We start from the raw sequence: 24,326 nt of genomic DNA on the forward strand, positions 1-24,326 counted from the left end.
GATGGTGTTTCTTTATCTTTTTTGGGAAATGCCATGTTCTTTTGGAATGTAAGGGTTGCTTTGGAACAGGTTATGTGAAGATTTTAGTTGTAAAATAATAAGAAAAAAAACCCAAAGAATACAAAATAACAGGTGTCTGTCAGGCATCTGCATAAAAAACAAAAAAAATGCTCTTTTCAGAGCCCACCTTAAAGGGGGAAAGGGGGACACTATTTAAATGTACTTTCACCATGCTCATATCTTCTACATGTCCGCGGACATGGCGGTAGTCTGCGGACAGCACGTAATACATACGGCATTCTGGGTGGAGAGGCATGCAAATGAGAATGAGCAGAGCTATGGATTGGTCAGTAAATTTAGTGGGTGTGTTGTGTAAGGAGAGATTCAGTGAGGACATATTTTTCCTGAGAGAAGAACAGATAGCTATGGCTGTGTGTTTTCGAAAACACATTATCTGGATTTTGGGAGACTAATGGAAACATTGGTTGGAGGTGCATGCAGAACGCTGTGGAGTAGCTGCAGATCTTGGATTCCCTCATGTGGAAGTGGACTGGCATGGAGTTCGTGGAATGAAGTGGCTGGACTTGGTACCGCTCTGTGCTACTTTACAGACAGAGCGTCATCCTGACATAATTATAATTCATTGTGGAGGGAACAGTTTAGGGCATGTGTCTGGAATTTCTTTGCAATTTGCAATGAAAGAAGGACTTGAGAAGGTCATGGGCATGTTTCCGAATTCCCAAGTCATTTTTTCTCGTATTGTGCAACGACAAATGTGGCTGTGTTCTTCTTTATTTGGTACACAAATGGAGAAAGCGAGGTGCAATGTCAATAAGGCTGTTTGTGCCTTTCTAAGAGATGTTGGCATATCCTCTATTCACAATGAAAATATTATGTTTCGTAGCACATTCATTTTTGGCAGAGATGGAGTCCATCTTACATATGCAGGCAATCATATTTTTCTTAGAAATGTACAAAATGCATTGTGCCCTTTTTTGGAATTATAGTCATCTATTTTGCATTAGATGGTGATGATTCCAAGTTTTTCAAACACACAAAACACAACCAAAAGGCTCTTTTCAGAGCCACCACTTGCTCCCAGAGAAAAGTGCATTGGTTTTGCTAGGGCAGCACCCTAAACTTTTATCTGTCCTAAGAGTGTCCACGGACTTTTAAAAAATGTGCAAGGACCTGCACTGTTTATTTGATAGTTCTATATTTAAACTGAGAAAGGGAGGCTCTAAAAAGAGCCTTGTTTTTGGATTTTTGTTGTTTTCTATTTTTTTGGTTGTTTTACACATGACACACTAGGAGAGGTGGGGAAAGGAGGGTAAGGAAGGGACACCAACCACGGGGATAAGAAAGGGCAGGTGGAGCGAGGAAGATGTAGGGTGGGCCTTATTTAGGTAGGTAGCAGGTCTTCTGGTGGTCTGTGCCCGTAGTCTCGAAAGCACTTCGAAGACTCTTCTCCCTGCAGAGTACTGCATCACAGTGTATACACAATATTGTGACCCTCAAACGGTAAGGGTCAACAGCATCGCAAATAGCCTGTGAAGCAGCTGGAGGGATGCGCTCTCCGACAGGAATGTCTCTTGTGGTTACAGGAGCTGAAACGGAGGATGCTGTGGAGGAACTCAACCTACTACGTTCATCACAAGGTACAACCTTGCGAATGTCCGCACCGTGGAACGAAGTTAGGTGTCGCTTCATGGATGTCGTACCAAAGCTGTATGCACCACGTCGATCATGACTCAGCACTAATTTGCACTGGTTACAGGTGACCTTGTCCGCATGTGCTTTTAGTACGTTACCATAAACGGTAAACAACCGCCACGCCCAAGACTTCTGGCGAGTGCTGGTAGTAGGGCGTTCCTCCACCTCATTCTCTTCATCCTCTTCATCCTCGTTCTCTACATCCTCATGCTTGTTCCCCTCTGCAGGCCCTTGGGGAGGTGGTGGTGGTGGAGTGTTTGGAGGTGGTGTTGAGGCTGATGTAGCAATGGCAGCCATGGATGCCATTAGGGTTGATGAGGTAATCTCAGCTAGAGCACTAAAGGCAGCAAAAGTCAATCTGCAATAGCCAGAAGTACAATGAAGATCAGCTCTGGGGTGTGGCTTTTTATAGGGGTGGAGGGGTGCCCGTCGAGAACATATCGAACACTCAAAAGCGTTCAAAAAGTTACAAAAAATATGTGGAAAGCCAGGGCCTTTGTCTGGAACATGTGAAATGGTGATTTTTTACTTACAAAGTAATTTGGATTGTCTGAATATGTTCTTTTAAAATGGTACACACGCTCAGTGTGGGTGCGGTCACATGATGACGTCGGGAACACGTCCGTGAAGGGAACGGTGTCCGCAGGACAGCAAATGCACAGGAGCGGTCATGTCCATGCGCGCAGGTGTTCTACGGACAGTGTTCGGGTCCTGAAACTAATTAAAAGTGCGACACAAGTGAGACGGACAGTTACAGACAGGCGCAATGTTCGCAGGATTTACGGGTATGGTGCGCATGTGCGTAGATGTTCTGCAGACTGCAGGGCCAGGTATAGTGTCCTTAGGACACCTCCATTTTGTTTGACTACGGACATTCTGGACAGCGCGCCTGTTCTACGGACAGTCCCATCTTTGTTGTGAATGATACGGACAGGTATAGTGTCGTTAGGACACTTCTATTTTGTTGATTTACGGACACCCTGGACAGTTGCTGTGTTCTAAGAACAGTTTCATCTTGGTTGTGAATGGTACGGAGAGGTGTAGTGTCCTTAGGACATCCAGATTTTGTTAATTACGGACAGGCCGGACAGGCACGCTGTCCACCAACATTTTAACTGCTTTTAAAAATAAAATAAGACATAAAGAATTTCATTCCAAGAAACATAACATTTTTTGATTTAAAAACATATACACAAATTATGAAAGAGACGGGGAAGCAGAAACTGATACAAAAACAGGGGAATTAGGGGTTTGGAGAGGATGGATGGGAGGGGATGAAGTGATGGAAATATCATCAAAACGTTTATTTTGTTGTTCACGGTTTGGGGATAGTTCACTGGGACATGGAGTGGGGGCACAGGTACAGGTGGGTCAATGGTACTTTTCTTTGATTTTGTCCTCTACTAACTGTTTCAAACTATTGACATTTTCCTTCAACATGTCTACTTTATGTTCAATCCGTTCGAGAGTCTTTTCCATTGTGTTTTTTAGAGTCACTTTTTCAATCTTTGTATGGTCTGTAAAAAAATAAACACATATATGTTAAATACACATTAGGTAATGATTATTAATTTCCTTGTATAGCCACGTGTCTACCATTATTATCACTGTCTTCAGATATTTCCTCATGTGGAAAACGTTCTTCCAGCCACTCCAAAGTACTGCACATTTCTGTGTGAAAAACAAAAATATATTAATTATATTGTACCTCACCCAAAAAGTAGAGTAATATATACAAAAAATGATGTTTACTTACTAGTTTCTGGTAAGTTGTATTCGTAGTGTTGTGTAGGTCTCCTGTTGCTTCTAGCTCTGCAGTTTCTGTGAGGTTATTATGTTGGAGGCATATCTTCTTTGTTTTGGGATAATCTATGTTATTACATATCGTATTTCAATGGCTGGTTGATATATTAAATATGTGGATTCCACTGCTTATTTATTAATATATATAATGTGTATATGTGCTGCCTTTTGAATTTGCGTACTGTTTATATGGTATGATAGAACAATTTCAGATACCCCCTGCATGTTTGGGTAGTGTTGATGTCGTCCGTGACCGTCCGCGGACATCAAAATCATTAGCGGGGTGTTCGGAATGTTCTAAGTTAATTGTATATAAATTAAGGGAACCCTAGTACACATCTATCAAATTTACACTATGAAAATGTATATTCAGTAAAAAAAAAACTTTGTTAAAAGGATGTTATGCTTAAATTGTGCTACTAAAAACCTATGAAATTCAGTAAAAAAACTTTGTTAAAGGGACATTATGGTTCCAAGTAAAACCGACAAACCCTTGAAATTTACCAGTTATGGTAAGCTAAGCAACCATAACTCGCGCCACCACTGTGCACTGCTATGACTAACACCCAGGACATCAAAGATGGCATCACAAATGTCATTGATGATATCACTTAGCATTAATAGTAATAAATGTATTTTTTTTCAGACTAAGTTAATGATGGCAGGTTCGTGTACAGGCCTCTAAAATAAGCTTACATGATATGCACCGGCTCCATTTCGACCTCCGCAGTCACACAGTAGTTCTTTGCTAGAAGACTTCCACGGGAACTGATATTTCATGTGCCTCACAAACCTTTTTGAAGCATAAGTTATCAAAGGGAGTGTTTCACAAACTGTGACTCCCTACATTCTTTCTGTCTCTATTCCCTGCACGTCAAGGTAGCAAAACAATTGACCCTTATGAGGTTTGGTGCGTGCGCGACCATACCGAGCGCCTACTGAAAAAATACAATGCGATGAACTGACCTTCACTGCGAACGCAAATAAATTCTCTTTTTACTACTACATATCAGCAGTCACTTATGAGAACCGTTTCTCCCAACCGCGTGCAGACGCGCTCTGTTTATGAAACCGTGCAGGTGGCTGCCTCACATTCCAAAATATAGGACGGCAGGCTAACCGCAGTAATGTTGGAGTTGACTTTGTACATAGACGCAGTAAATAATTGTAGTAAAATGTCTACCAAGTTCCAGTGCGCGGTACGATAGTGGTAACAAGAATAAAGTACTGTTTCACTTTCTACTGCCACTTGTAAGTAATGCTTACCTTTCGACACAAGGTTCCATAAGGGTTTGTTTGCGGTGATTTCGGCGTAGAACTCAAAAACTAAGTGACCATGGCGGCCGTATCAAAAGAATGCTATGCACTTGACGCTGCGGCAGAACAGGGAAGTGGGTCCGCGGAGCGGACATATATATCACTAATTTTTAGAGTGCTATTTTTTGATCATTTTAAAGGAAGCGACAATAAGATTTATCACAAAATTTACAAAAGCACACTTTGGAGAACAAGCCCCTGCTCCTGCGGCAAAATTTATGACAATCCGTCCAGTGGTTTGGCCTGTAGCCGTGCGCAAAGTTTTTCGGCCATTCAGTCTATGGGACAAAAGACATTTTGGGACCCCCCTATAACGTTGGCCCCCCTTGACGAATCCTTACCAAACTTTGGGAAAAAAATCAATAGCGGGCCATATACTTTTTTTGCAAACTTTGGTAAGGATTCGCCCAGGGGGAGCCGAGTTATAAGCCGCCCAAAAAGTGCTCTTCCTATGAAAACAGCAACTTAACCATAACTACACGGCCACTACCGTGGCCATGTCATGTAGTCAGTTTAGTTTTGCAAGAGATGTTTGTTTACTTTTCATGGCATTGCTATAAAACGATTGATTTCATCTCTTCAATCCTAAACCCGAACAAATACTTGTAAGAACTGAAGATATGTGGTCACGTACCTAAGCTGCAGACTGGGCACTATTCCCGGCTTCACCACTTAAGCGATACATGTGATCGTGGGCATCATTTCATCCCGCTGAGCCTGAGGTGCCAAATTTGGGAATCAGTATACGTAATTTAGCTGCGGCTTTTGATATTAAAGCATCCCCTCTTGTGGTTTCCTCGGCTTTACAGTTGTTACATATTGTCAATAGTGAACATTCGCGTATCGCATAGCACACAAGGTGTGTCTCGCCTTATACAGGGACACGTCTATTAATGTCACTACCAATGGAGCTCTCAGGAATCAAAGCATGACACTCCTTGTAATGTTATTTTCCGTGATGTCACTTCTGATGATGTCTCTGCGGTTCTGAACTAATGAGCCAGCATGCGCTCAGATGCCCACGCGCCAGGCCCGGTATATACACAAACAAAATACAAATGTCTGTCCTTGCACAGGGCTTGGAAATCCCAGCACAGCCTTTTAGGAGAAATCCAACCGGCCGGCCTCATTACGCATGATGTATTCTTGTTTTTATTCCGTCATAGTGTTTATGCGTAGGTGTATGGTCTATGTATTTATTCGTACTGAGCTGTATTGTGTGTGAAAAGTGAGTTGAACTATATTGCACAAGAAATAAATAAATAAATAATCATGCATTTATTTTTTTGTGCTGTGCTTGTGTTAAAAGACCTTTTCGACTAAAGTTTCCATGCATATGGATGGGGTCGAGGAAAATGGGGTCTGGGGGGGCACAGATGTGCAGTCTGGAACCGTGCGTACCGCCGAGTGCCACTAATGCACCACCGGTCCAAAGTATCCCCCGAATGCATTCTGTAAGGTTGGCCGTCCCAGCTGAGGAGCCTTGCAGTGCATGGTGCCCACAAAGTGACCGCCCTGCAGAGGACACATTCCTACAAACGGCGTGACCCTGGGCAGATGAGCAGCTCTTGAGTGGTGGGGGCACAGGGGTCCGCGATCGAGGTGAGTGCAGCGCAAGGGTGTAATGCAGAACCACACACTCCTCCTCCATCGTCGTGTAGTTAGGGAGGTGGGGGGGGGGGGCCTGTGTGCGCATCACTCCTCCTGAATGTCCGCGCTCTATTGCCTCAGGCATAGCCCCCCCCCCCCGGCTCCCTTCACAGAGCTGAAAGTCTCGCTGCGGGTGGGTGTAGATTCCGCACCCCGGCTTGATTTGCACCTGAAAGTTACATGCGTGTTCCTGCTGCCACCTTCCTGAGGTCTCACATGGACTCACAGGGGCTCCTTTGGGAGCTACTCGGCAGGGCACTGTTCTCAGAGCCCCTGCCGACTAAGCAGCTGCAGTGCAGGCGCTTCCCTTTCACTGAAGCACCCTGCGGGTCTGCGGGTGTGATGTAAGAGTGATGTGAGTGTGACTGAGGGTGGAAAGGAACTCCTGCTCAGATCTGAAGCGCGCAAGACGGTCCTGTTTAGGGGCTGACCGTGTGATTTCACACTCAAAAGCTTTTACCCAAACAGTACTAACCTCAAATCTTCCTCTGCGACTGAACCAATCGTGCTACTCTCCCCCACACCACTATGCTTCCCCAACCCACCACTCTACTCCACTCTACTCCACCCTACTAGTCTAGCACCACCATCCAACCCCACCCTGCTCCAATCCATAGCCACCTCACTACTCTGCCCACCCCAATATTCCACTCTACTTCTCTACCCCACTCCATTATTCAACCAAGTACCTGACCCATTACTCTACCCTACCTTACTATGCTACACCACGCAATCATTCTACTCAACCCCGCTAGTCTAACCCCACATGATCTTCCCCCACTGCTCTGCCATGCCCCACTACTCTAACTCAACTCATTTCTGTGTATGCTCTACCCCACCAACTCTACCCACAACACCCTACCTTCCCTTATCACTGTACCCTACCTCCTCTACACCAATCTACCCCAACTCACCCCACTATCCCCAGAACTCACCGAAGTCTACCTGCCTCAACCACTCTACCCATAGCCACTCTAACACACTACTCTACCTGACCCCACTCCTCCACCCCCTTCTCTATCCCCATTGCTCGTACTCCAGTATTCCATCACACTACTCTACTCCATCCCTCTACTTTACCCTAACACTGTATTACACCCTGATACCTCATCTCCTCTACCTTCACCAACTCTACCCACACCCCACTGTACCTCACTCCAGTCTACCCAACTACCCCAAAACACCCCACCACATTTTACCCCACTTCATTACTCTACCATGCCCCACTACTCTACGCCAACCACTCAACTCCCACCCAATCTACCTGACCCATAACCCCACTATTCTTAGCTACCCCACTGTACTACCTCTTCTTCTCCTCCATCCACTCTATCTCCACCCCAGCCTACCACACCCGACTGCACCCCATCTCTCTACCCCACTCCACCCACCTCCTCTACTCCACCAGCTCGATCCTACCTCACCCCACCCAACTGTCATCAACTCTTCTCTCACTCACTCTAACCCCACTACTCTACCCTGCCGAATAACCCTACCACCTACTCCACCCGATTAGACCATCACACTCTAGCGGCGTAACACAAAATGTGGCCCCCCGGCAAGTTATGCTGAGTGCCCCCCAAGCTTAACAACAAAGCACGGGCCACACCACACTTGGGCAGACCTGGACTGCAGCACACGAACAATGTGCTTGATGACGGTGCTGCTACAGGGGCGACCCACGCACTGCACTAGAAGACGGAACTATGTGTTTTAATGAAACCTCAAATCTTTCACCTAGTGTAGAATCAAGGGAGCGGCGTCGGGTTCTTGACTCCTGACACCCAAAGGTTCCAGCCAACTCTTTGAGCGGCCAGTGATATTTTGCACAGCAATGATACCATAGGAAAACATGTTCATGCTGGCTCTGCCAGTCAACACTTGTGTATGGGCGCGTTATAAATGTCATATCATATCATGTCATATATGTCAGTATCCCCATGTACAAACGTTCTCGTGTTGGCTTTGCCCTTAATGTCAGTAATACTCTGCTGACAAGAAATACATGTGCTATTTCTGCTGGACATGTGCTTGCCCAAACCCCACAGCACCATATAAGAACACTCATCATGTTGACTCTGCCCTCAATGCCAGTAAAACATGCAACACCACTGTAACAAAACATTTACTTGCCATGTAATAGCACACATCATATTGGCCGTACCTCCTATGTGCCGTACCAAAGAAAGAAAATGTAAATTCTGCCTGCCCCATTGTGCTATAACCCCCACCCCTCCTCCATGTGATAACATTAATCAAGTTAGCTGTGTCCAAAATACCATCCGTCCATGCTCCAATGTCCCTTGCCTGGACCCCAGACCACAGCGTTGCACTCACACACTCATACTTCTGCATACACCAGTCACTCAGCCACTGGCTGCTGGCCAATTATTTAATTAGAGGGGTGTGAACATTTCACACAAAAATGCCAGAGTGTGCGAGCGTAGCAACGGAGCCAGAGCGTGCGAGTGTAGCGCGGGAGCCCGACCCAAATAAAGGAGCTTCCTGAGGGTTGGGAGAAGGACTGGGAGAAGTATGTTTGCATAACGGTGAAAATGGTGCGGGTAAAAAGCCAGACAATTTGCAACTGCTTTTGTAGGGTAACTCTAATCCTCAAATCCAACAGATGCAATTCACCCACAGTGCACTGGAGCATTTCCCAACTCATTTCCATCATACCTTTGATCACAATATGTGCCAGAATAAAAACACTTTCACGCTGGCTGTGCCCATATATGTTCATGATGGCTGCACCTACATATCTGCCAGTATTCCCATATACAAACATTGCTTTGTGCATAATGGATGTAAACATATTAGGAAAAGCATGTCCATGCTGGCTTTGCAAACATTTAGCAGTACCCTCACGTAAGTACTGACTCCTAGTGGCTTTGTCATTAAAAATGCCACGCCACAATGAGAAAACATGCCCAAACTGGCTGCATCAAAATGCCAGTCTAGCCAAGTAATAACACATAGCATGCTTGGTTTATCATAGATGGCCAGTAGAATATGTCATGCCACAGTAGGAAAGGGCTAGACTGGGTACACAAAAATGTCAGTCTATCCACTAATAAGACATATCATGCCTGCTTTATCATGTATGCCTTTGGCACCCCACATATCCCCTCCCCCTCCCACCACACTCCCCAAACGCCACATCAGCTTCTTAGCCCCAGCATTAAAACAAGCACACACACCATTCACTCACTCATTTACGCATGCACCCATTCACACTACACACACAGACACACACTCACACCCAGGCACTCATACACCATACACTCCTTTATTCACATACAATACATATGCCTCCCCACACGTCCCCTCTCCCAACCCCCGACATCAGCTCCTCATCCCAGCATTAAACACCAGCACGCACTCACAAGCCATTCCCATGCTCATTTACACATTCACCCATTCACCCACACTCACAGTCATGCACAGCCAGCAACCCATACATCATACATTCACACATAAGCACTCCCACCCACCCATACATCATACACTCACTCATTCACACACATTACAATTATATATGTATGCCCCACCACATGTCCCCTCTCTCTCACCACACTCACAATCAGCTCCTCAGCCCAGTATTAAACACAAGCACACACACATTCACTTGTCATTTACGTGTACACCCATTCACCATACATTCACACATAAGCACTCCCATCCACCCATACATCATACACTCACTCATTCACACACATTACATAATATGCATGTAGATACCTTTCCATGCACACATATCATTTAAAATAAATATATATTTTCTACTTTTCCAGCAAATCTGTCCATCGAAGGGACTCCCCAGCAGGTGTATGGCATGGCAGGCCACTGGCTCCATGCAGCAGAAAAAGTGGTTGCTGGCATTCACAGCGCAGAGGAGCTGGAGGCCTCATCCATGTCCTGGGTTTGGGTCCCCTCAGACTTCAAAAGAAATCATTATGCTTTCCAGTCACTCGAACTTCAAAACGAAAAGATTGACATTATAGAAAAAGTAAAGGAAATCAATTTTTCTGAAGTCAGAGTGACTTCAAAAATAAATTATGTACTTTTTAAGTCCAAAGGGGCCTCTCAGGATGTGAGGCACCGGAGTCCACGGTATGCCAGTGTCCTACTCCTATACCCACCACTCAAACCCATCCCACCCCCTTACCCCGCCCACTGCACACCATTCTTCCCCATCTTACCACTCTCCAACCCTGCCATATTTCACTCATTACTCTACCCACCCACTTGAACCTTAAATCAAATTACTCTAGCCCCACCATGTTCCACTCTATTCCACCCTACTCCCACTCAACCCTCCACCTCTTCCCATTCTATCTGCACCCACTCCACTCTTATCCAGTCTATGCCCATTACTCTGCCCCTGCCAACTACTCTACCCCTCAACACTATACAACCCCACCAACTACTCTCCCACATCCACTGTACCACAAACTCAAGACATTCTACCATCACTATCTCTACTGCACCTCAACACACTCTAACCCAGCCCAACTCCACCAACACTACTGGGTCCCAGTTTAACTCTCTCTACCATATTCTACCCTACTCCACTCTACTGATACCCACTCTATCCCTACCCACACACAACTCCAGCCTTCCCACAAATCTCTCTACCCACACATACCTCACCTCACCCAATCTACTTCACCCACTCTACCTTCGACCACCAAGATTAACCCCACTGTACCCCACCTATTCAGCTCCACCACCTTTCACTTCGCTACATCTGTGCACCTGACTCTAACCCCATAATACACAGAGCACACTCTAACCTCAATGTAATACGTTTCCTACAACCGCTACTTTACACTACTCTATCCTACTCCACCACTCTACCCCACCTTGCCTTAGTTTAAACCACTACCACACCCAACTACTCTACCGCACCCCACCCCATTCTGCCACACCTCGCCCTCTCTGTCCCCTCCACTTTCGCCTAGTACTCTACCCCATTCACTCTATTCCCACTTCACATAACTCTACCACCACCACGCCCTCTATCCCACCCTTCCCCATCCAAAATACCTGTCCTCACCCCACTTTACCCCTATGCACACTAACTTTTCTTACCCAACTGCCACTACTCTACCTAATGTCACTTCTCTATGTCACCCGCTCTACCACAACCTCAACCCTCTCTACCACTTCCAACCAAACACAACTCACTCCATGCTATAGCTACCCCCACTTTACCTGTACCTCACTCTACTCCCATTAACTGTACATTTACACACTCAATCCCTACCCCAACCCAACTTTACTATAACCCACACCACTCTTCCCACAAATGCCCTAATTCACTCACACTGCATCACCCCACTCTAACTCCACCCACCCTTATCTACACCCACCTACACTTCCTTGCCACTTCCCACCCCTCTCTACCATCCCCAACCCACCCCCTTCTAGTCCAAATCTATCCCAACCTACCACACCCACTCTAGCCCACCTCACTATACCTGCACCCGCTTTACCCTTGCCCACCCTTACTACTCTGCCCCTCTGAACTACTTTACCTCATCCACTACTCTCTCGACCCCCTCTATCACCACCACAAGTTAAATGACCTCCCTTTCTCTACCCCACTCTACGCCTACCTCACTTCACCCATACTGTAGCCCTGTGTGCCTGTCTATACCCTATTATATCCCACTACACTTTATTGATACCCACTCTGTCCCTACCCCTACCCAACTCTAACCCCAGCCACAAACCTTTCTACGCTGCACACCTTATCTTGCCCCCATGACTTCATCCCACTCTACCCTTGCCCCATCCTACTGCACCCCCTGTACCCTAACCTACTCTACTGTACCACTACCCACTCCACTACTGACACACACACGACTCTTACCACACTCTACACATACCACACTTTGCCCTCAATCCAATACATTTCATTCAACCGACTACTTTATCACATATGACTATTCTACCATTATAGAGTACCTCGTCACTCTATCCAACCCTGCAATTCTACCCTCTCCTCACCTTACTCTACTCCACTACCTCAGCTGTCGACTCTACCCATAACACTAAAATCCCCTTTCCCACCTCTCTAACCCTCTAACCCGCACTGCACCCCACCCTACCACAGCTCATCCCTCTCTAACCCACTGTTTTCTGATGTACTCTACCCGACTCAATCTACCCCATCTCACATTACTTTGCCACCACCTCATCCCACTCAATCCCATGCTAGGCCACCCTAAATAATCCTCCTCATCTCAATTTACCCTTGCTCACTCAACCCTTACACACCTCACCCTCACTATTATGTCCCACCCACTTCTCTACCTCACCCCTCTACCACTCCCTTAACCCACTATATCCCTTCCAATATACCCCACCTCACCCCACTCTATATTTACTACCAATCTGCCCACCCTCAGTGTACTCCACTCTACTACTCTCTACCATACCCTACACCACTCCACTCTTCATCTATCCACTCCATCCCTATCCCACCGTACGCTACCCTGATCAACTCAATTGTACACACAAATGCCATAATTCACTCCACCCTTCTTCAACTGACTCTAACCCCACCCAGCCTTCTCTGCCGCCAACCACCCTGCATTCACTCTGCTCTGACCCATTCCATCACCCCTATTCTGCCACACTCAACGACTCTACCCCACCACACTGCTCTACCCCACCACACTACTGTACCCCAAACACTACTCTACCCAACCAACTCTACCAACACCTCAAGCCACTCTAGCCTGACTCACTACATCCCACATTTTCCTACTTTACTCTTACCTCATTCCACCCACCCAACTGTACCGCACTGCCCCTGACTCTACCTGGTTCTATCCTACACCATTCTATTGCTACCCACTCTATCCCTACCCGCCCAACTCTAGCCCCAGTCAACATTCTTCCTACCCCACACACCTTAGTGAACCCACCTTACTTGACACCACTCTACCATTGCCCAAACCTACATCACTCCACTCCACCCCCACACACTCTGCTCTACCACTACCTACTCCACTGCCAGCAAGTACTGATTATAACCCCACTCCACTAACTCTAGATGTTTCTACCTTATTATAAATACCCAGGCTTTACCATTTGAAGGAAATTCTTCTAGCACATTGCAACTACAGACATTGCGAAATTAATTAACCTCAGCCATATCTCAAACTAAACCAATTCTTTACAAATACAGCAAATTCACTAACAATCCAGCATTACATTTTTGGCAACAAAAAATATCTCCTTTGTTATTGTATGGGTTGGAGTCAAGAGACATCATTACAGCTGACTGTCTTAATAAATTAGAGGCCACATTTTGGAGACAGATCTTAAATGTACCACAATCCACTCCTGGCCCATGTTTGCAATATAAGCTGGGTCTCACGTCTTTAAGTGCAAAATATCATTGGCAATTATGTGCTCTACTTCGCAAATGCCTTGTTAACACCAATGAAGCGTCAGTCTTTGCTGTGCTATCATCTTACATGTTTTCATCGAACCACATGTTTATCCAGAAATGGACTAAATATGTTTATCAAGCTATGGTTATTGCAGATGTCAACTTGGAAACTCTCATAATGAACCCTGTAAGAGCTAAAAAGAAAATCTTCCTTCAAAATTAGATTAACACTCGCTCAATATGTCTGCAACATAAGCACTTCAATAGCCAATGCTATGTTGACAAGAAAATGGGGGTCGTTGAATCTTACTTCTCTAAAGCTCCCTCACCACAAATATGCATGGCAATTGTAAGAATGAGATTTAACTTGTTGCTCACGCGAGATGTGTTGGCCCAACGCAGACAAATTAGTGAGACAGAGAATTTTTGTAGATTCTGCAGTGACCCAGCAATAAAGGAAACCCTAGAACATCTGGTTATAGAATACTCAGCACTAAGCAACCTGAGAAATACATTCCATGAGAAGCACATGTCTGTGCTCGCAAATGTGTTGCCTGAACTCAGATGGGCCTTCATGATTAATTCCGCCAACATGAGTTTAAAGATATCCTCGGTGAATTTTCTTAATGCCCTATTTTCGAATGAATGAAATTGATATTCTGAACTGTTGAAATGAATTGTTAAAATATATCTATGTTACAGAATTTTTAGCATCACCAGCCTAGACATTGTCATTTAACATCTCACAAATATTAGTATATACTAACTGTCTATGGCTTAAGTTGCTATATTTCATTCTTAGATCTCATGTTGTTGACAATGCTTTATTTTTATTTTATTTTTATTTGTGTAAATAACTAATTCTTAATTGTGTAAATGATTTAATATTTTTCTTTTCTGTAACATAGTGTGGTTAAAAGAAATATATTTTGATAAATTGAAAAAAGTTGATTGAATTCAGCTAAACTTCAATGAAAAAATAAAAAAAAGACTATAACCCCATTCTACACTTACCACACACTTAGCCTCCAATACTCTTCCCTTGCCTCATGACTTTACCCACCTCGGAACTCTACCCCGACCCAACACTCTACACATCTCCACCTCACTACTCTCTCTGACACCACTAATCTCACCTTCCCAGCCTCTCTATTCCCACCTTACTCCACTCTACCACACCTCACCCCTCTCAACCCCCGCTGCTTTCGTCAGTATTCTACACCACCAGCTGTACTCCCAATTCAAATTACTCTACCACATCTTCCAACTCAATCAAACCTCACCTCTTCTCAACCTAATTTACCACTAGACAACATTTACCTCTACCTCTACATACCTACTCAATTGTTACTACTCTGCCCACCCCATTTCTCTACTCCTCCCGCTCTACCACCACATACATCCCATTCTACCCCTTCCAATCAAGCACACCTCACACCACTCTACCCCACTCTAACCACTCCACATTACTCCACTCCACCCCTCTCTAATTTACCCTACCCAACTCAACCGTAGACCCACCCCAAATGCTATACTTCACTCTGCACTACTTCACTCTACTCTAATCCCACCCATCATTCTCCACCCTCCCCATTCTTTACCTCCTATCCGCCTCCTTCTAGCCCCACAATGCACCCCAACCACCCTACCCTCACTCTGCTTTTCTACCCTCACCCCTACTACTCGAATCCATGACACTACTCTACCCAATAACACCTCTCTAACCCACACCACCTCATTTCACTCTATGCACAGCCACTTTACTCCCACCACTCTATCGCACTCACCCTACCCCTGCTCAAGTTACTCTTTTCCAACCACTCTACCCTCACCCACTGCCCCAATATTCCACTGCACCCTACCACTCTACCCCACTTCACCTTTCTACCCCACCCCACCTTATTCTTCCCCTACCTTACACCTCTATCCTACCAACACCATGCACTGTACCAAACTCACCACAGTCAACTCCACCTCACCCTTCCACCCCACCAAACCTGAACTACTCCACCTCTCTATCTCACCTGACTAACCTACCCCAACGCACTATTTTTCACTCTATTATACTACACACACTCAACCCATCCCTTTGAGCTCATACTACTCTTCCCCACCCCACTACTCTGCTTCACACCACTACTCCACCCCACCAGACTATTCTATCTCACACCCTTGTTCTAGCCCCACCCTACTAATATACCCACTTACTATGCCACACTGCACTGCACACTATACTACAACCTCAACCCAATTTACCTCACCAACTGTACCCCATGTCATTTCACTCTACCCTGAGCCCACGCTACACACACACACATTCAATTCCTCTCTACCCCACTCTACCCTACCCTTTTCACTCTACCTTGAACTACTCTACCTTTTCCTCCACCGTTCTCCACCCCTACCCCACCCCTCTATTCGACTTCACCCCACTGGTCGACTGCCTATTACTATACAATGTATCCCACTGCTCTACCCCACCTACTTGACAAGTGCTCAACCCACTCTACCCCAGTCTTCCTCACTTAGTCCTACTCTACCCCTGCACCGTCCTGCACCACCCCCACGATATTCCTCTCTACTACACCCTACCACACAACACTATACACTGCCCTAAAGGTACCCCCACCACCACCCAAATCTAACCCTAACCCCATTCACTGTAATTGCACAACCTATATAACACCACTCTTCCCTCCCACACTAATCCACCCATTCTACCACCACCCGACCCATTCTTGTCCTATCCACTCGCTCCATCTCACTCTAACCTCACCCAGAATACTAACCCAACCCACTATTCAACCCTCACTCACGCTTTCTCTACCCCACCAATTCTACTCCAACACCAGTCTATGCCACCCCACGACTCTGCCTATTCACCCCCAGCCACTCTTCCCCATCATATCCTAAACCCCCACATATGTACGCCCTTCCCTGCTGCCCTCACCCATCAGAAGAGCACAGCACGCCCCTGGACCAGTGCTGCACCTTCCCTGCTGCCCTCACCCATCAGCAGAGCACTGCATGCCCCTGGACCAGTGCTGCACCTTCCCTGCTGCCCTCACCCATCAGCGGAGCACAGCACCTCCTTGGACGAGTGCTGCACCTTCCCTGCTGCCTTCACCCATCAGCAGAGCACAGCACACCCCTGGACCTGTGCTGCACCTTCCCTGCTGCCCTCACCCATCAGCGGAGCCCAGCACCTCCTTGGACGAGTGCTGCAATTTCCCTGCTGCCCTCACTCATCAGCAGAGCACAGCACACCCCTGGACCAGTGCTGTACCTTCCCTGCTGCCCTCACCAATCAGAAGAGCACAGCATGCCCCTGGGCCAGTGTGCACCTTCCAGGCTGCCCACATCCTTCAGCAGAGCACAGCACGCCCCTGGACCAGTGCTGCACCTTCCCTGCTGCCCTCACCCATAGGCAGAGCACAGCACGCCCCTGGACGAGTGCTGCACCTTCCCTGCTGCCCACGCCCCTGGAGCAGTGCGGCACCTTCCCTGCTTCCCTCACCCATCAGCAGAGCACAACACTCCCCTGGACCAGTGCTGCACTTCCCTGCTTCCCTCGCCCATCAGCAGAGCACAGCAGGTTCCTGGACCAGTGCTGCACCTTCCCGGCTGACCTCACCCTTCAGCAGAGCACAGCACGCCCCTGGACCAGTGCTGCACCTTCCCTGTTGCACTCGCCCATCAGTGGAGCACAGCACGCCCCTGGACCAGTGCTGCACCTTCCCTGCTGCCCTCACCCATCAGCAGAGTATAGCACGCCCCTGGACCAGTGCTGCACCTTCCCTGCTCCCCTCACCCATCAGCAGAGCACAGCACACTCCTGGACAAGTGCTGCACCTTCCCTGCTGCCCTCAACCATCAGTGGAGCACAGCACGTCCTTGGACCAGTGCTGCACCTTCCCTGCCGCCCTCACCTATCAGCAGAGCACAGCACGCCCCTGGACAAGTGCTGCACCTTCCCTGCTGCCCTCACCCATCAAGAGAGCACAGAACGTCCCTGGACAAGTGCTGCACCTTCCCTGCTGCCCTCACCCATCAGCAGAGCACATCACGCCCCTGGACCATGCGCCTTCCCTGCTGCCCTCAACCATCAGTGGAGCACAGCACGTCCTTGGACCAGTGCTGCACCTTCCCTGCCGTCCTCACCTATCAGCAGAGCACAGCACACCCCTGGACCAGTGCCGCACCTTCCCTGCTGCCCTCACCCATCGAGAGAGCAGAGCACGCCCCTGGACCAGTGTTGTACCTTCGCTGCTGCCCTCACCCATCAGTGGAGCACAGCACGCCTCTGGACCAGTGCTGCACCTTCCCAGCTTCCCTCACCCATCAGAAGTGCACAGCACGCCCCTGGACCAGTGCTGCACTTCCCTGCTTCCCTCACCCATCAGCAGAGCACAGCAGGTTCCTGGACCAGTGCTGCACCTTCCCTGCTGGCCTCACCCATCAGCAGAGCACAGCACACCCCTGGACCAGTGTTGCACCTTCCCTGCTGCCCTCACCCATCAGCAGAGGACAGCACGCCCCTGGACCAGTGCTGTACCTTCCCTGCTGCCCTCACCCATCAGTGGAGCACAGCACGCCCCTGGACCAGTGCTGCACCTTCCCTGCTGCCCTCGCCCATCAGCAGAGAACAGCATGCCCTTGGACCAGTGCTGCACATTCCCTGCTGCACTCGCCCATCAGTGGAGCACAGCACACCCCTGGACCAGTGCTGCGCCATCCCTGCTGCCCTCACCCATCAGCAGAGCACAGCACGCCCCTGGTCTAGTGCTGCACCTTCCCTGCTGCCCTCATCCATCAGCAGAGCACAGCACAACCCTGGACCAGTGCTGCACCTTCCCTTCTGCCCTCACCCATCAGCAGAGCACAGCACGTACTTGGACCAGTGCTGCACCTTCCCTGCTGCCCTCACCCATGAGCGGAGCATGGCACGCCCCTGTCCAGTGCTGTGCCTTCCCTGCTGCCCTCATACAACAGCAGAGCACAGCACACCCCTGGCAAGTGCTGCACCTTCCCTGCTGCACTCGCGCATCAGCAGAGCACAGCACGCCCATGGACCAGTGCTGCACCTTCCCTGCTGCCCTCACCCATCAGCTTAGCACAGCACACCCTTGGCCAGTGCTGCACCTTCCCTGCTGCACTCGCCCATCAGCAGAGCACAGCATGCCCCTGGAGCAGTGCTGCACCTTCCCTGCTGCACTTGCCCATCGGCAGAGCACAGCACACCCCTGGACCAGTGCTGCACCTTCCCTGTTGCCCTCATCCATCAGCCGAGCACAGCACGTCCCTGGCCAGTGCTGCAACGTCCCTGTTGCCCTCACCCATCAGCAGAGCACAGCACGCCCCTGGACTAGTGCTGTGCCGTCCCTGCTGCCCTCACCAATCAGCAGAGCACAGCACGCCCCTGGACTAGTGCTGCACCTTCCCTTCTGCCCTCACCCATCAGTAGAGCACAGCACGTCCTTGGACCAGTGCTGCACCTTCCCTGCTGCCCTCACCCATCAGCAGAGCACTGTACACCCCTGTCCAGTGCTGCGCCTTCCCTGCTTCCCTCACACATCAGCAGAGCACAGCATGTCCTTGGACCAGTACTGCACCTTCCCTGCTGCCCTCACACATCAGCAGAGCACAGCACACCCCCGGCCAGTGCTGCAGCTTCCCTGCTGCCCTCACCCATCAGCAGAGCACAGCACACCCCTGGCCAGTGCTGCACCTTCCCTGCTGCACTCGCCCATCAGCAGAGCACAGCACGCCCCTGGACCAGTGCTGCACCTTCCCTCCTGCACTTGCCCAACAGCAGAGCACAGCACACCCCTGGACCAGTGCTGCACCTTCCCTGCTGCCCTCACCCATCAGCAGAGCACAGCACGTCCTTGGACCATTGCTACACCTTCCCTGTTGCCCTCACCCATAAGCAGAGCACAGCACACCCCTGGACCAGTGCCGCACCTTCCCTGCTGCCCTCACCCATCAACAGAGCACAGCATGTCCTTGGACCAGAGCTGCACCTTCCCTGCTGCACTTGCCCATCGGCAGAGCACAGCACGCCCCTGGACCAGTGCTGCACCTTCCCTGCTGCCCTCACCCATCAGCAGAGCACAGCACACCCCTGGACCAGTGCTGCACCTTCCCTTCTGCCCTCACCCATCAGCAGAGCACAGCACGTCCTTGGACCATGCGCCTTCCCTGCTGCCCTCACCCATCAGCAGAGCACTGCATGCCCCTGTCCAGTGCTGCGCCTTCCCTGCTGCCCTAACCCATCAGAAGAGCACAGCACACCCCTGGACCATGCGCATTCCCTGCTGCCCTCACACATCAGCAGAGCACAGCACGTCCTTGGACCAGTGCTGCACCTTCCATGCTGCCCTCACCCATCAGCAGAGCACAGCACGTCCATGGATCTGTGCTGCACCTTCCCTGCTGCACTTGCCCATCGGCAGAGCACAGCACGTCCTTGGACCAGTGCTTCACCTTCCATGCTGCCCTCACCCATCAGCAGAGCAGAACACGTCCATGGATCTGTGCTGCACCTTCCCTGCTGCACTTGCCTATCGGCAGAGCACATCACGTCCTTGGACCAGTGCTGCACCTTACCCCCTGCCCTCAGCCATCAGCCGAGAGAACAGGTTCCTTGGCCGAAGCTGAAAGGCTCCCACGCACGCCCACCCACTCACATCCAGACGTGTGTGGGTCTGAAAGGTCACCTCGCCTGTCTCACAGCCGCGCATTCGTGGCTCTCCGGGGACTCGGAGCACCCCCGGTCACCCCCCCCCCCCCCCAGCCTCGGGCCCTCCTATTCACTGGCTCCGTGAAGCACACTAATGGTTGCTGACAGCCTGGTCTGCAGTAATGCACTCACCAGGCTCACGGCCTCTGCAGGGACCGCGGTGCTGGTAGCGGAGGGGGGGGGGATGGGGGGAGGAGGAGGGGGCAAGCCGCACTCCTGGAGAGCCGGCATGGCCGACACTGGGACAGAGCAGAGGTTATACCGCAGGCACGCCCACACACCAGAACATGGGCCCTATAGAGGATGTCCCAAAGGCTCTGACTTCAAAAGGTAGATCTAAAAGGACACAGGTGTCTCACCCCCTCCTGCATCAGAGTGATAGGGCCCAGGTTTCTCACCCCCTCCTGCATCAGAACGATAGGGCACAGGTTTCTCACCCCCTCCTGCATCAGAGTGATAGGGTCCAGGTTTCCCACCCCCTCCTGCATCAGAACGATAGGGCCCAAGTTTCTCACCCCCTCCTGCATCAGAGTGATAGGGCCCAGGTGTCTCACCCCCTCCTGCATCAGAGTGATAGGGCCCAGGTTTCTCACCCCCTCCTGCATCAGAGTGATAGGGCCCAGGTTTCTCACCCCCTCCTGCATCAGAACGATAGGGCCCAGGTTTCTCACCCCCTCCTGCATCAGAGCGATAGGGCCCAGGTTTCTCACCCCCTCCTGCATCAGAACGATAGGGCCCAGGTTTCTCACCCCCTCCTGCATCAGAGTGATAGAGCCCAGGTTTCTCACCCCCTCCTGCATCAGAGTGAAAGAGCCCAGGTTTCTCATCCCCTCCTGCATCAGAGCGATAGGGCCCAGGTTTCTTACCCCTCCTGCATCAGAGCGATAGAGCCCAGGTTTCTCACCCCCTCCTGCATCAGAATGATAGAGCCCAGATTTCTCACCCCATCATCCATCAGTACGATAGAACCCAGGTTTCTCACCCCCTCCTGCATCAGAACGGTAGGGCCCAGGTTTCTCACCCTCTCCTGCATCAGAGCGATAGTGCCCAGGTATCTCACCCCCTCCTGCATCAGAGTGATAGAGCCCAGGTTTCGCATCCCCTCCTGCATCAGAGCGATAGTGCCCAGGTTTCTCACCCCCTCCTGCATCAGAGTGATAGAGCCCAGGTTTCTCACCCCCTCCTGCATCAGAACGATAGGCCCAGGTTTCTCACCCCCTCCTGCATCAGAGTGATAGAGCCCAGGTTTCTCACCCCCTCCTGCATCAGAACGATAGGGCCCAGGTTTCTCACCCCCTCCTGCATCAGAGTGATAGGGCCCAGGTTTCTCATCCCCTCCTGCATCAGAACGATAGGGCCCAGGTTTCTCACCCCCTCCTGCATCAGAACCATAGGACCCAGGTTTCTCACCCCCTCCTGCATCAGAGGGATAGTGCCCAGGTTTCTCACCCCCTCCTGCACCAGAACGATAGGGCCCAGGTTTCTCACCCCCTCCTGCATCAGAACGATAGGGCCCAGGTTTCTCACCCCCTCCTGCATCAGAGCGATAGAGCCCAGGTTTCTCACCCCCTCCTGCATCAGAACGATAGGGCCCAGGTTTCTCACTCCCTCCTGCATCAGAGCGATAGTGCAGTGCCCAGGTTTCTCACCCCCTCCTGCATCAGAGCGATATAGCCCAGGTTTCTCATCCCCTCCTGCATCAGAGTGATAGTGCCCAGGTTTCTCACCCCCTCCTGCATCAGAGTGATAGAGCCCAGGTTTCTCACCCCCTCCTGCATCAGAACGATAGGGCCCAGGTTTCTCACCCCCTCCTGCATCAGAGTGATAGAGCCCAGGTTTTTCACCCCCTCCTGCATCAGAACGATAGGGCCCAGGTTTCTCACCCCCTCCTGCATCAGAGTGATATAGCCCAGGTTTCTCAACCCTCCTGCGTCAGAGTGATAGAGCCCAGGTTTCTCATCCCCTCCTGCATCAGAACGATAGGGCCCAGGTTTCTCACCCCCTCCTGCATCAGAACCACAGGGCCCAGGTTTCTCACCCCTCCTGCTTCAGAGCGATAGAGCCCAGGTTTCTCACCCCCTCCTGCATCAGAGTGATAGAGCCCAGGTTTCTCATCCCCTCCTGCGTCAGAACGATAGAGCCCAGGTTTCTCACCCCCTCCTGCATCAGAACCATAGGGCCCAGGTTTCTCACCCCCTCCTGCGTCAGAACGATAGGGCCCAGGTTTCTCACCCCCTCCTGCATCAGAACCATAGGGCCCAGGTTTCTCACCCCCTCCTGCAGAAGAGTGATAGAGCCCAGGATTCTCACCCCCTCCTGCATCAGAATGATAGAGCCCAGATTTCTCACCCATCCTCCATCAGTACGATAGAGCCCAGGTTTCTCACCCCCTCCTGCATCAGAACAATAGGGCCCAGGTTTCTCACCCATCCTGCATCAGAACGATAGGGCCCAGGTTTCTCACCCCCTCCTGCATCAGAACGATAGGGCCCAGGTTTCTCACCCCCTCCTGCATCAGAGTGATAGAGCCCAGGTTTCTCACCCCCTCCTGCGTCAGAGTGATAGAGCCCAGGTTTCTCACCCCCTCCTGCATCAGAGTGATAGAGCCCAGGTTTCTCATCCCCTCCTGCATCAGAACGATAGGGCCCAGGTTTCTCACCCCCTCCTGCAGAAGAGTGATAGAGCCCAGGTTTCTCACCCCCTCCTGCATCAGAATGATAGAGCCCAGATTTCTCACCCATCCTCCATCAGTACGATAGAGCCCAGGTTTCTCACCCCCTCCTGCATCAGAACAATAGGGCCCAGGTTTCTCACCCATCCTGCATCAGAACGATAGGGCCCAGGTTTCTCACCCCCTCCTGCATCAGAACGATAGGGCCAAGGTTTCTCACCCCCTCCTGCATCAGAACGATAGAGCCCAGGTTTCTCCCTCCCTCCTGAATCAGAATGATAGGGCCCAGGTTTCAAACCTCCTCCTGCATCAGAGCGATAGAGCCCAGGTTTCTCACCCCCTCCTGCATAAGAACGATAGGGCCCAGGTTTTTCACCCCCTCCTGCATCAGAGCGATAGAGCCCAGGTTTCTCACCCCCTCCTGCATAAGAACGATAGCGGCCAGGTTTCTCACACCTTCTGCATCAGAGCAATAGTGCCCAGGTTTCTCACCCCCTCCTGCATCAGAGCGATAGAGCCCTGGTTTCTCACCCCCTCCTGCATCAGAACGCTAAGGCCCAGGTTTCTCACCCCCTCCTGCATCAGAGTGATAGAACCCAGGTTTTTCACCCCCTCCTGCATCAGAATGACAGAGCCCAGATTTCTCACCCCCTCCTCCATCAGTACAAGAGAGCCCAGGTTTCTCACCCCCGCCTGCATCAGAATGATAGGGCCCAGGTTTCTCACCCCCTCCAGCGTCAGAACGATAGGGCCCAGATTTCTCACACCCTCCTGCATCAGAACGATAGGGCCCAGGTTTCTCACCCCCTACTTCATCAGAACGATAGAGCCCAGGTTTCTCACCCCCTCCTGCATCAGAATGATAGGGCCCAGGTTTCCCACCCCCTCCTGCATCAGAACAATAGGGCCCAGGTTTCTCACCCCCTCCTGCATCAGAACGATAGGGCTCAGGTTTCACACCCCCTCCTGCATCAGAGCGAAAGGGCCAAGGTTTCTCACCCCCTCCTGCATCAGAGCGATAG

Source organism: Ambystoma mexicanum, chromosome 8 (genome assembly GCF_040938575.1).
Source record: "Ambystoma mexicanum isolate Mex_15411 chromosome 8, UKY_AmexF1_1, whole genome shotgun sequence".
NCBI classification, from domain to species: Eukaryota; Metazoa; Chordata; class Amphibia; order Caudata; family Ambystomatidae; genus Ambystoma; species Ambystoma mexicanum.